General features: G+C 34.2%; 1 pseudogene; it reads right to left on the bottom strand.

Annotated features, from left to right (window-relative positions):
- Positions 1 to 2,058: 2,058 nt before the first annotated feature.
- LOC110660547 (clavaminate synthase-like protein At3g21360) lies at positions 2,059 to 10,027 on the bottom strand (annotated as a pseudogene).
- Between the last annotated feature and the right edge of the window lie 7,348 nt (positions 10,028 to 17,375).

Raw genomic sequence — 17,375 nt, forward strand, 5'->3', positions numbered from 1 at the left:
CACTTATATAACTAGGTTAACACATTAAACCCTTGCCACATGTCACCCTCTGATTGGTTCTAGGTTTAATTGACCCAATCACATTGTGCCAAGTGTCAAACTTATATTTAATCTTAATTTTAATCATCTTACATGATTAAAAGATATTTGGCAAGCATATGTGTAGTGCCATGTGTCACCATCTCATGGTGCCAAATGTCACCCTGTGAATGACCAAAATGCCCCTGCGTCTTAGTTTTGAATTCTCAACCCAAAATAATTATTTCTCTTCTTCTAATCAATTTATATCAAATATAAATCAATTAATTAATCTTTATTAATTAATTTCTCATTAATTAAATTCATATTTAAACACTTTAAATATAAATTTAACTTATATTGTACATCCAATAACCTAGATTTGGTTTCAAGTCATGCTAAAGACTTTGCAATCTAATTGCAAACCAAACCTATTTAATTAATCAATTAAACTCTTTAATTAATTAATTAAATCATATTTAATTAGGTGATAACTTGTGTATATGTGTGACTTACTAGGCTCATCACTAATTGATAATGAGATATGATATCAACTCTTAATATCATCAGAACTCTTTCTTACCATAAATGATTTCTCTAAATCATTTTATGTACCTCATAGACCATGGTTAACACCTAGTATAGCATGTCATGGCCACCCAATTAGTAATAAGGTTTACCTTAAATGAACCTATAATCATATGTTACCATGCACTAAAATCTCTCTGTTACAAAATCCCAACTCAAGCTGGAGTCATGGTTTATGTCAAACCCTATTTGCTATGAACATTATGTTCTCTTTTAATTCCAGTTCTTGATTAAAAATATTTTCTCATCAGAAACTCTTTTCTGATTAAATCTATCTGTCCTGTCCAGGAACTTGAAACATCAAGAACAATTAAATGAACATAGGATTTTATCTCTATTTACTTAGAGGAATAGATTCCATCTTGATCAACACCTACCTCCATATATAACTAGTAGGAGCCAACACATACCCATATACCCATACACAATACAAGTATGAAAGCAATATCAAACTCAAACCACCTATATACAAGATACCTATGCTATCTCAGGTCTAAAGATTATATGCACTAATATAATTTATGACAATACATTGACAAGAGTAAACTCCATGTGCTCATCATAAGTGTCACTGGTTCAGCCTACTTATCATGTATAAGTGCCTATCATGTTTGTTATATGGCATGAGACTCACCATTTCATCTTATTTATATCTCATATAAATAACTTGAGAACAAACATGAATACAATCTTTCTGGATAAGTCATGTCCTTATTATGAAGTATCCTCGATTGTGAACCTATCCTATTTATGATACTTTGTACTAAAAATACTGTCACTCATATTCTTAACAGCTTAAGAATAGAATTTCTAACAAAATATCAATGGACCTTTTCTATTACACATAAATATATTATGTAAACGGAAAAGTGAAAATGCCTTTTATTAATAAAACATGTACAAGATACATACTAAATGGTATGCTCTAAGGCATACTACTAACATCGACTTCACGCCTGGAAAATAAGCTCCACCAAATACATGGATTTTTCACTGCTGGAGCAGATCGGGCTATAGAATGAAATCAATGGGCTACTCGATAGCGTCGGGTGGACAAGGTTCACCCAACTCCAATTTCCAGCATACAAGGACACAACGCTGGAGTTTTTGGGCAGCTTCAGGCCCACATTATGGCCTACTGATAGGGAGGATAGGGGCAGGATTGAATTTTGCCTCCTCGGTATCGACCAGGTGATGAACATAGATGAGTTCAATGCCATCTTTGACTTTGACAGTGCCGGCCACTAGGAGATTCCTAGGAACCGCATGCTCTACAACAGCATCAACTTTTGGAGTTTCATTGCCCCGAACACGGAACCATATGGCTCTAGCAAGTCCAAATCCACGGCCATCACAAGTCCAACCCTGCGTTACATGCATCGGTTCGCTGCTCACACCATCATGGGCCAAGGCGACAACCTTGGCGTTGTAAACGCCAACGAGCTATTTTTCTTATGGTGTATGGTCACCAGACAGTTCTGCAGCATCGGCTTCTTTTTGTGCAACCATCTCCGACGCCTCTGTTATCAGTCTACTGGGCAAATCGTGCTTGGTGGCCTTATCATAACCATTGCCCTCCACTTCGGCTTCATTCCAGGACATCACAGGCTGTGCTCTGTCACTGGAATGTCAAGAATAGATCAAACTATCTGCATATCCATGGGGATATGTAAGAAGGTGGGCAACACATGCTACCTGCTAGATGTCGAAGGAAACACCATCCCTCAGAGAGACGAAGCAAGAGAAGGACCTAGCGAGACTTCGCAGCCTTAAGAAGAAGGCCAAGAGCAATTGTTTTCAGAGTCCCCTGCTCGAGTGCCTCCATACACACCACTACCTACAGGCCCGGTACTCGCATACCTACAACGCATGGGGACCATAATCAACAACAGGATGCGAGCAATCGAGGAGAGCCTCCAGGAAGCCCACAACAAATTGGACATGCTAATGGAGAAGCTAGATGATGAGGAGGAGGAGCCAGTATCGCCATCATCATCATCAGAGACCTTTTAGAGCTAAGACCATAGGATAGGATCTTTATTATAATATCTTACATGCCTTAGTCCTAAGGTGCAATCGTAAGTCTCTTTTATTTGCTTAATGTCCAAACTTTTCAATACCTAATAAATAATATGCTTCCTTATAATCTTTGTACATTTTCTCTAATTTTGCATATTATTTTAAAATTGAGGACAATGTCTGGTTTGAGCATGGAGGGGATAAAAGTTCATTGCATATCATTACATACACATCATTACATTGTTTAAATTCAGCTACATTATTCTTGTGTATCAAATTTTTGAAAATTTTTGAAAAATTTTGGACTTTAAATTGTAAAACTTAGCACTATAACCAAATTCTAGTAAGCTAATAATTGGACTCCACGGGATAGAGGAATGAATGTATCTAGATAGGCAAAAAGGGATTCTAACATGTTGTTTGTGAAGAAATTAATCTCTTTAATGGAACTAGACTAGTAAACATCTTCATAACTATTAATTTATCACATTGAACTTGTAAAATTAGGAGAACAATTTTTGAAATACAAGCAAACCTAAAAAAATGCCTCACTAGCTCTAGAACATATCTCTTGGACCTATTAAGGTGAAATCCTAGCATATGCTTGATAAAGAGATGATTAAGGCATTCTTTGATATAGCCTCACTAAGCTTTAGCCACCCCTAATTAAAATGTATATCCCCTGTAGCCAACTTGAAGCCTATGTTTATCCCTTAGCATTTATTGCTTACCCATGTTATTTACCTAGCCCCTAGCCTAAACACCTACCATACCCTTTTGAGGAAGCAAAATGAATAAGGAAAATGAAGAGAGGATGTAGAACTCAAGAAAGAGTGCAAGTGTGCAATTGAAATCAAAGGAAAAAAATTTTTGCCTTTCCAACCCAGCAAAAGCTATGAGTTTGGGGGAGAGGACAAAAGGGACAAAAAAAATTAAAAAAAAAAAGAGAAAAAAGAAGTCCTAAGATAAGTATCATGGAAGCATGCTTAGCACTTAGTTTACTTGGTATTTTATGCATACATGCTATCCTCATATTTGCATTCCCTAAAAACCTTTCATTAGCAATCAAATCATTATCCCCTTAGCCCCATTACAACCCTTTTTAAAGACCTTTTGATCTTTTGAAAAGTGCATGTTATATTAGTGGAGATAGAAAATTGAGATATGCCTATGGAGTTGAAATTGAATTACTTCATCACAATTACTCACAAAAGAGGCAAATTTGGGGGAGTTAGTGTTTCTCAAATCTATCCCAATAAAACAAGTTATTTGTGACTTATTAATGGCCGTGCAAAGTGGAATAATTAGTTGAAGTACCATGAAAGGAGGTGAAGTTCTAAACAGGCAACTATTAGAACCCTTATGCCTTGAAAGAGGGAAATTGGTATGAAGGTTGGAGGAGTTCAATTCTATGCTTATTAAATTGTTGGTTATATTCCTAAGTATCCCTTGAAATGTGTTTTAAAACAGAAGTTTTGCTTTGCTTTAGGACAAGCAAAAGTTTGAGTTTTGGGGTATTTGATACACTGAATTATATAGATGTTTTTAAGCGCTTTTGTATATTATCTCATAGCATTTAGGCAAGTATTTTCATGCATAGTAGTTGATTTCATTCGTTTTTGTAATTTCTATTGTCAAGCCCTTAATTCCATGTTTTCTGCATCATTTCAGGTGTTTGGGTGAAGCCCCACAGTATAGGAGTGCAAAAAGAAGCTTGGAGAGGTCAAGAGACGAAGCATTGCTGCTGATACAAAGTACACAGGTCGTGTAAGACAAACCCTAGACCCGTGTAACTTTCTGTCAGAAGAAAGCTAAATAGCCAATAGAGAAACAAAAGTACACAGGTCATGTATCTGCAGGGACTCGTGTAAGTCTCTGCCGAGCGCAAGCTTGAAGAACCTTATGGGAACAATAGTACACGACCCGTGTAACCAGGCCTGTGTAGTTGGCGAAGACCCGTATAACTCTCTGTGCCAATGCAAGACTCCGCAGTTCCACTCCAGCAAGTTACACGGCCCTACACGTCGAGACCGTGTAGTGACACACGGGTTGTGTACCTTGCAGCAGCCAGTTTTCAAACCCGAATTCCAGCTCTTGTTTACAGATTCAAATCGGACTCCTAAGGCTTTTGGGACTCAAAATGACCTAACCCTAGAACGGCTATTAAAAATAGAAAGAGAAAACATCTAAGAAGGGGCTCGAATAGCACTTTTAGGAGTTTTAGAGAGACTCACATTTTGCACTCTCTCCAACCGTATTGAGGAGAAGAATATTAGTATCAAGGGGAGTCTTCCAGCCAAAGTTCCACAAGATCAAAGCTGCAAACTCTCTTCGGTTCCTTCATTCCATCTTCTTAAATGGATCTTTATCATTTTATTTCTTCTATATGATTTCTTTTTACTATCTTTACCTTTTTATTATGATGTTTGCTGAACTCATGAGCAAGTAGTTTTTATATTCTGGAATTGGGAGAGTAATGCTTGTAATCATTGTTATGGATAAGCATTAAGTTTTATTTATTGGATTTGAGATTTGTTCCTTGATTTAATTTCTTGTGATCTTAATGCATACTATGTGCTGGCACCCACTTAGTATTGATTGTAGATATTAATTGAAGGACTGAAAGGTAAAGATTAATATTAGAAAATCAAGATCTTGAACTTAGGAATTCTGACCTAGACATAGGCTGATACCTTTGTGGAACTTCAAAATTAGTCAAAGATCTTAAGGGATTTTAATTAATCTGATCGCCACGAAAGTCGGGTTTAAGTTAATTAGAATACACCCTAGGTACCTTGAGAGAGGACTTAGGATACCTTAGGACTAATTTCAATCAAGGTAAACGATTCTTAAAACCAGTAAAAAAATAAGATAACATCCATCGCAAGATTCAGGTGTAAAATCTTAATTCCATAATTATTTCAAATAAATCATTTCGTTTTAAGTTTACCATTCTAGTGTTTAAGGTTAACAAACTTCACTCCCTAAGTATTCGATAGCCAAGACAGTCAAAATTACTGTGTAGATTGGTACTTCCTAAACAAATTCCTGATGGGAACGATACTTTACTCATCACTTTATTACTTGTTAACGATCCGTGCACTTGCGGTGGTTGCAAAATAGCGAAACACCAGACAGTGGCCACATATTGATCAAATTAATAGATAAAGTTAAGATACCAAAACTGAACCTAAAGAAAGGCTTATTAAACAATTTATTTTACGGTAGGGACTTAACCCTAATTATGTTGCTAAACACTAAATTATATGAAAGAGATATGTGAGACCTACTTTCTCACTACAAATTGACATGAAAATTTCTAATAAGTAATTAATAATGCTTAATTGCCCAAAGTATAACTAGACTTATGTATACAGCTTGGATCGATTGGTATACCAATTAGGGACTACAGATAGCAGTACTGCCCACATGAATAATCATTGGTTGATAAAATATGTCTAATATGATTATTCTACAGGCTTTATGCATGCCCCTTGGCTATTGTGCCTAATTTCATTTTTGGCTTTAATGCCTGCTCGCTGGCTTTGCGCCTAACATGACAGTTGTATACAGGGTAGACATATGGATGTCTAACCAATATACTCTCATGTATCTAGCCTTTATAGTCTGTTATAGGTTACTTGGGCACTGTTATAAATTAATTAAGACTAAATATGGGATAAATAAATAGAAAATATCCCGATAAATTTAATTGTTCCCAAAGTGCATCAAATATATAGAACAGACCTCGAATTTATGAAATTTTACATAGAAATAATATTTTTAATTATTTAGTTACCTTTATTTAAATTTATTTACCACTGAGAAATTCACTTAGCGCGTTGGTTTTCCATCGCGTAGGTACTGTAGACCAGCCGCTGCCGCAGCAGCCGCAGCAGCCGCTGCCGCAGTAGTGCTCTTACGTAGTTTTGACTAGATCTACCACATTCCAGAGTCACTTCAGCAGTAGTCTGTATTTTGTTGGTAGGGCCCATCTATTAGATCTTGTATTTTTGGTTTATTATACATAAGCATCATGTAATTATATTTTGAGTTGTAAATGAAACTTGGAAATTTTTATGTATAAATTTCCACATGAATGAAATGTATATTATTTTCTTGGAAATTTACATGAGCATTTATGAATGCTATGATACATAATAGGATGAAATGGATATGAATCACTTTGAACAGGTAAATAATGGAAACCACCAAATGCTACTAAAACATAATAGGCTCTGTCTAGGTCTCCAATAAAATATATTGTGGAAAAAAAAATTCCACACTTGGATAATATGAAAAAATGAAAGTTAAAAAAATTAACAATGAACATGACAAGACAAGATAGGGTCCTCCAGCACCGAATGTGGCACACCTTGCTCAACTACACTATAGACGTGTAAGGAGCGTTACATGTCCATTATGCAAACTCAAGCATACAGAGTAACTTGCTAGACCTCTATCTCTTCCTAACTCTTCTTGTAGATAACTCTAATCCTGCAACACTTCACTTGGGGTTAAGGGAAAGGGGTAAGTTGAGAAAGCTTAGTGAGTAAACCAACTAAAATATTTATCATACTATTCAATTCATACATATGCAATGCATTAATCACATGAGTTTACACATCACAAACAATTCACATAAGATAGACTAGTCATTAGTGATTTTCCATAACCAATTTGCCTGGCTCATAAAGATGCTCCCCAGGGCTTCTTCTCAATACAAAGCATATCCAATGCGCCCAGCTCATAAAAAAGCTTGTTGGGTCTTCCTCTATTATAAATAGTGAGCCAGAGCCTTATTAAGCCTCATATAGTCTTACTACATGATATCATGCATGATTATAACATATAACATATCCATATCATAGGGGAAATCAGAGGGTCATCCAACATCTATTGTGCATCAATAATAATTATACAATAATACAGCATATTTGTGTTCTAGATACATACAACTTAATAATATTACAAAATGATGCATGTGAATGGCCTTGAGTCTCATTATAATTATTTAAAAGGTTTGCATATTTGCATACTTTAGGTTAGTATTACTCAGATCTTATAGCCTATCAAATACCATAATCGTGAATGATAGCTAATTCTTAATTGTAGCCTTTCGAGTTTCTCATGTCCGATCCTATAAAAGATAAACCTTAATGAGTTATTCGAATATCTATAACTTTATACAACTTCAGCCACTAAAGTCCTAAACATTAAATGTCCTTTTTAGGCAATAACTACTTTAGTTGCCGAAATAGGGAACTTTGGTTGCCAAAGTCCTATACTTTAAAAACTCTGGAGAAGTAGCAGCTACTCCAAGCGTCAAAATAATGGCTTTTCGATAGCCAAACCTGAAAATTCTTAGAATTTTCAATTTGAATTCTGTAAAAAATGCAAGGCCAAAAACACAAGTGACATAACCTACTCTACTCCAAAACACCAAAAAAATAAAACATACCAAGGATACCACATGCATCAAACCGTACAACAAAAACCATAGTTTCTCAAACCTCTTCCAACTTACATCATGAAGAAAACAATCCAAACAAAAGAAAAACACTTCAATACCTTAACAAAATCTCCCAAAATGAAATGCAACTATCAATTGTATAGAAAATCATGTGTAGAAAAACACTTTTTTACTAATTTGAAACTCATTTTACAAACCTCTTATTATGAGTTAAACCCTAATTCCAAAAGCTTAGACACATAAAAATCAAGCTATTGGACAACAATCTACTTCGACAACACACATGCAAAAGAAAAGGATAGAAAAAGCAATAAAATACTTACCTTTTGAAGCCTCAACTTTAACCCTTTTCTAGCAAGAATTTCTCCTTGAATCACTTATCTTTCACATATACTCTAACATGCAAAACCAACCCAATAAAATTCTTTTGAGTTAACCAACTTAGCTTGATAAGAAAAGAGGAAAATGTGAGAGAGAACAGAGGGAAAAAGGTACCTATTGGATGAAATTTCAAAATTCTCCTTTAAAATTTTGTCAACTAGGCCTTTTATACCCTTAGGTGAAGAAGGACTTTCAGCTGCTAGAAGTCTAGCTTTCGACTGTCAGAGTTTATACTGTCTAGAAGAAAACCTCAGCAGTAAAGGGACCTTTGGCTGCTGAAAGTTTTAACTTTCGACTACCGAAGTTTATACTGCCAAAAAAAAATCTTATCCTTCACTTTGAAAAAATAAACAAAATACATATACTCCACAACATAGCATTTGCATACATACTAAACTTACCACTATTTCTTACTATATGTGAAGCCCTAAGTTTTACTAGAGTTTTCTATTAATGATAGGAATTTTGGCATCACAAAAGGGTGGGTGTTACACTTTATCTCCTTCTTTCTTTATAGAAGGAATGGCAGCAATTTCATCTTCAAGAATCTTCAAGCAGTTAATAGATTATATCACCTGGCAATGGTTTACCATCCTTAAATATAACTGCCTTCTTAGAATCATTTATTACATCTTCCTAACCTATACAAGCAACCACCATGCTATTGAACCAAATCTTGTGATTTCTTGACTTTTCATATTTGATAGCTAGGATTGGACTCATTATCATTTTCACTCCATCTTCCAACTATCCCAACTTCATCCCCAACTTAGCTGCCCTGGTGAAATAGAACATAAGATAATTGAACTTGTAACATAATTTATACGTCTTATTGTGTCAAAATATAAATAAAACAACAAAGAACAAACCTTTCTTCGACCACCTTTTTGTCTTTGGTAAAAAATCCATAGCTAACTGGGGATAAAGAATCATCATCTTCACCCGATACTCGAGTATAAATCAAATCATACTCCTCTAGTCATTCAACAAAATATAGGTACTTCTCTTTCATTCCCTTATAACTTATATGGCTAAGAATTATAGGAGTTTCTCCCTAACTCTCTGGTTCTACTTCATAAAAGAAGAATAATTTTGATGGAAACTCTAGAACCTGAAAATTAATAATTGAAGAAGAATAAATTTTTATACTATTAATTATAAAATAAACTTTTAATTAACTAACTACTTATTGCCTAAAAGCTTTTATTAATAAATAGAACCACACTTGTGCCATTTCAAGGTAAAAGGGGATCTTCTGGTCAAGTAAGGACTCATTGACTATAAAGACCCGTCCAACAATGTTAGTCCATGGGGTAGCCCTCAAACGTAGTGCAACTCCTCGAATCCCAATGCCTCGACAATGTCATTGGAGTCCCAAGTAGTGTTTATAGGAAACCCTTTGAAGAGAATTGCACTAGTTTTGTGTAGTAAAGAGTCAAGATATAGTTTTTTGGTTTTTATGGTGTCAATGAGAGTAGAAATACATGAAAGAGAAGAGTTTGGAGAAAGAATAGAAAGGAAAAAAAAGGAATTAAAGTGTTCACACATACTCATAAAGAGAGAGACAGACAGAGAGAGAAAGAGAGACTGTCGAGAGATAGAGGGAGAGACAGAGAGAGAGAGATGGTTTAGTTTTTTGTACCAAAATTGAAATGATAAAATTAAAATGCCAAAGCGCTCAAAGGTTTGACTTTTTTGTATGATTTGCCAAAATAATGTGTCAAGTAGGTCCCACGATTTTAAAATTAAAAAATGCCAAATATGATGTCACATCATCATAACTATACTCCCCCTAAATTAGATTTCAAAATTAGATAAAATTTCTATAAACCTTTCAATTTTGGCTTTTTAACTAAATTGAAATGATAGGATTAAAAAGCAAAAGTACGCAAAGGTTTGGCTTTTTGCATGATTTGCTACAACTAAATTCTGTAAATGAGATTTAGACACTAGGCTTTTAGGTAACTTCCACAAAAATTCAATAGGGGTGAGTACTAATTGGTTATAACTGAATAACCGAACCGAAACATTTGAATTCAGTTTCTCATTCGGTTTTATGAAAATTTGGTTTGATTTCAATTTTTGTTTTTATAAAATTTCGATGTTTTTATAAAACTTGGTTAATTTAGTAAAAAATCAAAGTAACTGAACCGAATCGATTTTTCTGACATATAATGCACTATCGTTTTAGCTTTAAGTATAAATACACATTTGTAAAATCCCCGACCCTATTTTCTCTCTTTCACTATCTCTCAGAATAGCTTCCTTTTTTTCTTCAACTCTCAACCCAAAGATAGCCGTATTTCTCTTCATCTCTCAGCCTGATGTCGACAGCCCATTCTCACACTTTATGGAACTTCGATTGCTACTCTTCCTCAAGATTTTCATCTACTATTCTCGACCTAGCTTGGCTTTTGTGCCTTCTTAGTTCTCAAGACCCATCCAAGTCTAAGAGGGCATGGTCGATGTGAACGCAGACCACGTGTATCATCCACCATTTTTTGAGGTTGAAATTTCTGTCGTTGATGGAAAATTCTGGTGAAACTTGGGGTTTCACGGATGGAGGAAATGCTGATAAGTGTTTGTATGTGTTACTAGTGATATGTTATAGAGTTTTAAATGTTTGTTTTTACAAATGAAGAGTAGAGGTTTTTATTTTGAGCAGTATGGACTTTAGCAGTCGAAAGCTAGGCTTCTAGTGGCAGGAAATCCTTTAGCAAGTCAAGGGTATAAATACCTTAATGAAAATTTAAGGAAAAACTCTCAAAATTTCTTCTAATAGGGACCCTTCTCTCTTTTTTTTTTTTGTTTTTTTTATCTCTTTTCCTTATTCTTCCCAAAATTTAAGCTTATATCTTGAAGTACCTCCTTCGAAGAGTGTTGCATGTAAGGGGAGGCATCATAGTGGTATTAAGTAGTTTTTCAAGCTTTCTCTTTGGGAAGGGAGGATTTGGAGCTACATGAGATAGGCTCACCTTTTTAACTCCAAACCCTAAGTTTTAATAAGTTGCATGCAAAAGAATTTTATTATTTAGGTTGTATTTTCCTTTCTTCTTTAATGATTTTTAAAGTTAGGAGAAATCTTGCATTTTTACTTGAATTGGTGAATCTTCAAATGCATGTTGTGATGTTAAGCTTAAAAGTCTTAGTCGGTCAATTTATGGCATGTTTATCAGCTTGAATTGAGCTTTTGGAGGTTTTGCTTGAATAGTTTACAACTATTGTTTCGGCAGCTGAAGTAGCTACTACTTCTGGAGGGCATGTGGAGTTCAGGACTTCAGTAGCCTAAGTTGCTTTTGCTTGCCTATTTTCCCTTTTCTTTTTAAGGCTCTAAAACTCAACTTTATGTATAGAAATGATCTAAAATTAATGTTATGATGTGTATATAGAGTTATAAAGATTCGGATAACTCATTATGGTCCTTCTTTTATAGGATCGGACTTAAGGGACCTAGAAAGCCATAATTAAGGAATAGCTATCGTTTGTGTTATCTGTGTTGATAGGCTATAAGATGAGCAATTGTAACACCCCTTACCCGATCTATAGTGTAGCCAAGCAAGGAATACCACATTCTATGCCAGAGCACCTTATTATATCTTGCTTTATTCATTATTAATTTTAAGTCCATTTTTACATTTAAATCAATTATTTTTAAATGGAGAAACTGCCAGAGTTTCCCCTATTTTACTGACATTTGACCTATTAAGATAATTATCTATTTAAAATTTTATCAATATTCACAATTTCCAACTCATATTCTCATATTCATATCCATATCATCATCTCTATATTCATTCATATCATCAAGCATTTATTTAATTCATTTACAATATATACATAATTGTTTCCATAAATGTACAAAATTATTATACAATTCAGAATTTAAATTACAAACTTGATATTTAATTACAAAATATATGATCTGTGGGCCGATAATCCCTACCGAATTGTATGTGGAGGTGACGACAATCACTACTGCAGATCAGTCCCCAAAAATCCCTGTCCAATCTCTACTGGGCCTTATCGTCTGGACCTATGCGAGGAGAAACCATCGCGCTAACCATTTCTGCTTAGTGGTGCAATAATAGAATGAAAATATACTATAAAAATAAAAGTAAATATTTCATGTCTGTAGTAACATAAGAGTAATGTATTTCCAATTAATTATAAGTCATTTCACATTTTGTTGATCTTTAAAAGCAATTGTTTCACTGGGATCTTTTCTATTCATTTGTTTAATATTCAACCTTCTTAACTCTTTTCAATACCTAAGTAACCTTTAACAGAACTGATTGAATTGGATACGCGGGTTTTACTAATACTAGGTACTCGGTACCTCAGGCTGTCATACCATCGGACATATAGTGTCTACCAGGTATGCAATATAGTGGCTTAAGAGCCAAAGCAGTCATAAATGTGAATAGTCATAACTAGCACTGGACACTCAGTGTCTTGGGCCGTCAGACCATCGAATACATAGTGTCTACTAGGTATGCAACATAATCAGGCTAAAAAGCCATAAACAATATTGTTAAACTCGTCCCTTCTTAGCATGCTAAATTATCCAACCCATACACTAATGTCTAGGCATACATGGGCAATTTAACATCTTTAGTTATTCACTATACTCATTATTTCATTACATGTATTCTTTATGTTTCATAGCATTATCATTCCATTCATGATGGGAACATAGGTCCCAATTACATATTCATATGATTTATATATTCATCAAACCATTGATGTTAAATACAAGTTATAATTCAAGTCATTTTGTGAAGGTTTCATGGATTCTAGAATTGATTCTTTAACTTTTCTCATAGATTTGGCAAAGATGTAAAATCAATTTGGCCATACTTTCTTTATGAAAGTTGTTCCACTATGTCTTAATTTTAATTTCCTTTTTAAATCACTCAATTTGAAATTCTGGATCCCCAGTTATGGTCAAAATACTAGGTACTGCTCCTAGTGATTAAACATGCACCTTCCTAGTTTTCCAGATTTTTTGCATTTAATATCCGAGCACCTTATGCTCAGAATTTGAACCAGGTCCCTAAAAGAATGTTTTAGGCCTTTGTCTTTTTCAAATCATTTTGAATCACTTCAATTGGAGTTTTGTAGAGAAAGTTATGTCCTGTTAACCATTCGGAGGTCACAGGGTAAAATTGCTGCATTGCAAGAATTCTAGCTTTGAGATTTCTAACTTACTCTAACATTTTCCCTAATTTTCCTTAAGAACTGGGCCTAGGTCAAAACATCAAATATGTAGTTCTACATTTTATGAGTATTTTGCTTTAGAATTACTAAATTTTCTATTGTATGGCTTGAGTTATGGCAATTTTACTAAAACTGATCAGATGACCAATTACTCAGATTTTCCAGGTTCAGTCCAGAATCAGGGCAGATTTTTATACTAACTTTGTTCTAGCAATTTATGTAGGTTATAGTCATAATTTGGCTTTATAGTCTTCATAAGAATTGTTCCCCTATCTCTCAAGATTACACAAGTTCAAGAATTACCCAATTTGGAATTTTTTAGAGTGAGTTATGCTCAATTGATTAGGTACTGTTCATTTGATCAATTTTTTTCAGGTCCATAATTGGTAATCCGGATTCAAGCCCTAATTGAGGTATCCTATGGTCATTTGCTGGGCAAGTGTCCTTCATGAAAGTTTTAGAATTTTTTCTTAAGTTTCATCTCTAATTGGTTTCACACCAATTAGAGCTATATAGCTCAACTTATGAGCATCTAAGCCTACTAGACTCAAGCTATCCAGAATCAGGTTTCACACATACCTCTACAATCAGTCCATAATTCTATCAATTCATCAACATTTTCCTAACATTCATACATCCAAGAGTCATAATATGTGTTCAATTGAATCAAATAGGAGCTAAGCAAAGAAAACCCTAATTTATACCAAAACCTTAACTAATTGCCAAACTTTAAAATTTGCAAGAGTTCATAGCACTAACCGTGTTCCTTAGCTTCAAACAACCTTCATTCACTCTTTAATTCAATCAAACTTCACTTCCCCTTAGTGTCCACTTCAGGCCAAAATTCTTGCTTACAATTTTGGTGTGTTTTCTTCACTTCAAGGATGGATATGGAGGTTTCTCTAAGTTTCCAACAAAATTGATGAAGGTATGTAAGTGTTTGGAAGCTTGAATGGTGGTGTTCTAATGGTGGAAATGAAGAAATGTTGAGAGAAAATGGAAAGAGAGTGGACGGCAGCTTGATGGAAGAAGATGAAGAAAATTTGGATTAAAATAAAATAAGGAGAAGAAGTTGTCTAATATTCATTTGATGATAGATTTTTATTGTGTCATGCCTAGGTCATATTTATGTCATAATTGTAATTATAATTTGAAATTTTCGTTTCTTCCCTTCTCTTTTTTTAATTACACATCTATATTTGAATTTTTCATCAAAATTTCTTTATATTTCAATACATTAATCTCACGTAATTTAAGTGACATTTCGGTCAAAAGTCAAATCTTCAAGTGAAATGACTAAAATGCCCTACATCGGGTTATAGTCTATCTTTTTCCATAATACTAATTAAATCCATAACCCGATGGTCACTTCAATTTTTATTTTGCTTATTTCAATTAATTTGCATCTCATTTTTAGTTCTTAAGCTGGCTTTGAATAGTACTATTTACGAACTGAAAATGGTACAATTCAAAGCTCAAAATTTTCGGGATGTTACAGCAACATTAACCCTAATAAATGATAAATCCTTTTATTACTTGTAACTGAACTCATGATCATTCATATGCATCATTTCATGATTTTATTAGGCTATATATATCTAAAGCATGAATATACTGCATTATTGTATAATTAATTATTATTGTTTATAGATGTTAAATGACCCACTGATTTCCCCTATTATATGGATATGTTGTGGATATGTTATAATCATGCATGATATGATGTGGTAAGACCAAGTAAGGCCTAATAAGCCCTTAGCTCATTATTTATGATAAAGGATGTAACACCCCTATTTGCATAGCCTGATATATGTTACTGTTCTGGTGACCGGTATCGGTCCGGACAATTAAGAGGATTAGAACTATGTTTAAGACACCTAGAAAAGCCCTGATCAAAAATAAATAGTGATTACCAGATAGAAAAGTAAAAATAATAAAAAAGAATATAAAAGGTTAAATGAGCCGGGAGTCACAACGATGGGTGACCTTCTCTAGAAATGACTGTGAGGTCAATCGTAACTCAAATTATGAACCGAAAAATGTGACGCCGCGGTCCTTAGGACTATTGTGAACACAGTGAAAAAAGAGAAAATCATGAAAAAGAGTTGTTAAGCAGGTCAAATAATTAGGTCAGGGATTCAGAAGAAATATTAAATAACTTGCAAACCGGATTGAACTAGAGAGAAGCGATTTGGTCAATTCACCCCTAGAGCTGACTCCTGACCTAACTGTCAAATAAATCAGAGAAAAAAAAATTTTGGGAGCAAGAATTAAATTAAAGAACTAATGGAAAAATAAATGCAAAAGAAAAAAAAAAGAAAAAAATTTATTTACATCATGCTTACCTCATTGGATGACATCATCATGATGTCAAAATCCATTTTAATTTTTCTACAAATATTGACCAAGTCAACTAAGACTAAAAGACTTAAAAATACCTAAAAAAGAAAAAAAAAACCATTTTTAGTCTTCATCTTCTACTTTGCCGCCCCACCTCTCTTACTTACCACCATTGAAGAAAAACTGTAACATCCCCACTGTACATATTTTGTACGTTCTATTGCTCCAGTAGTCAAATAACAGTCCAGGCAAGTCAGTATGTCTGGAACTACACTTCGGTGATAGTGAACAGACATATAATGATGAAATAAATAAAAAGAAAATACAAGAAAAATCAAACAAAAATGAAAGAGAGAAAATGATGCTAAGTTAAGCAGTAAACACCATGGTGATGGGTGATCAGACTGAAGGCCGTTCTTGACCCAGGATCATGGGAACCCTCTGAATTTAATTTTGAGACATAAATAAAGGTTTATTGAAATGTAATTGACACTAGAAATATCAAAGAAAAATTAATAGATTAGTACAAAGAAAAATGAAAAATCGAGAAACAGACAAAAATCGGTGTTACCGAAAAATCAGGAATATAACCCGAAGTGGGGTATTTTGGTCATTTGACACATAGTGTTGCCTTTTGACCTCAATGTCCATTAAAAATAAATGATATTACACTTTAGAAATGACATGAAAAATTAAATTGTGATACATTATGTAAATTGTGAAAGAAAAGAGGTAAATGTGTAAATAAAGGAAACTTAATATAATTAAACATTAAACAACTCATTAGTGCTCCACTAACTATATTATAAACTACATAAAATAAACCTTAGTGGGCAGAATTGGGTCATCTTCAACCTTGGGAGAAGCTTGCCGAATTGATCCTCTCAAAGTCCTCCATGGCCACCATGCATGAAGCTTTCTCTCTCCATCATCAAGCCCTCATTTTCACTTGCTTCCTTCATTAAAGCTTGCCTATTCACCTTGGGGAAGATATTGGCAACAACAAAAAACCAGATTTGGTGAAGTTTTGATAAGCTCCAAAAGTTGTAAGTGTCCAAAACCTCTCCCTTGCTTTAGTAAAGCTTGTGTTTAGGTTGAGGTGAGTGTTTTGGTGAAGAGAAATGAAAGAAATAGTGAGAAATGGACTTTTCCATTTTCGGCAACCATGAACCCTTGTTGAGCTTGAGTTATTTTTACTTCTAGTGAATGAAAAATGAAGGTTGATTAATTCAAATGAAAGTTGTAGTAAGTTTGTGCATAAGTATGTGCATGTAGTGTTTAGATTAAAGGTGTGAAATGGAACCTTGATGCCTTGAGCAAACTGCCATGTTTGGCAGCC

Source organism: Hevea brasiliensis, chromosome 4, assembly GCF_030052815.1.
Source record: "Hevea brasiliensis isolate MT/VB/25A 57/8 chromosome 4, ASM3005281v1, whole genome shotgun sequence".
Classification (NCBI taxonomy): Eukaryota; Viridiplantae; Streptophyta; class Magnoliopsida; order Malpighiales; family Euphorbiaceae; genus Hevea; species Hevea brasiliensis.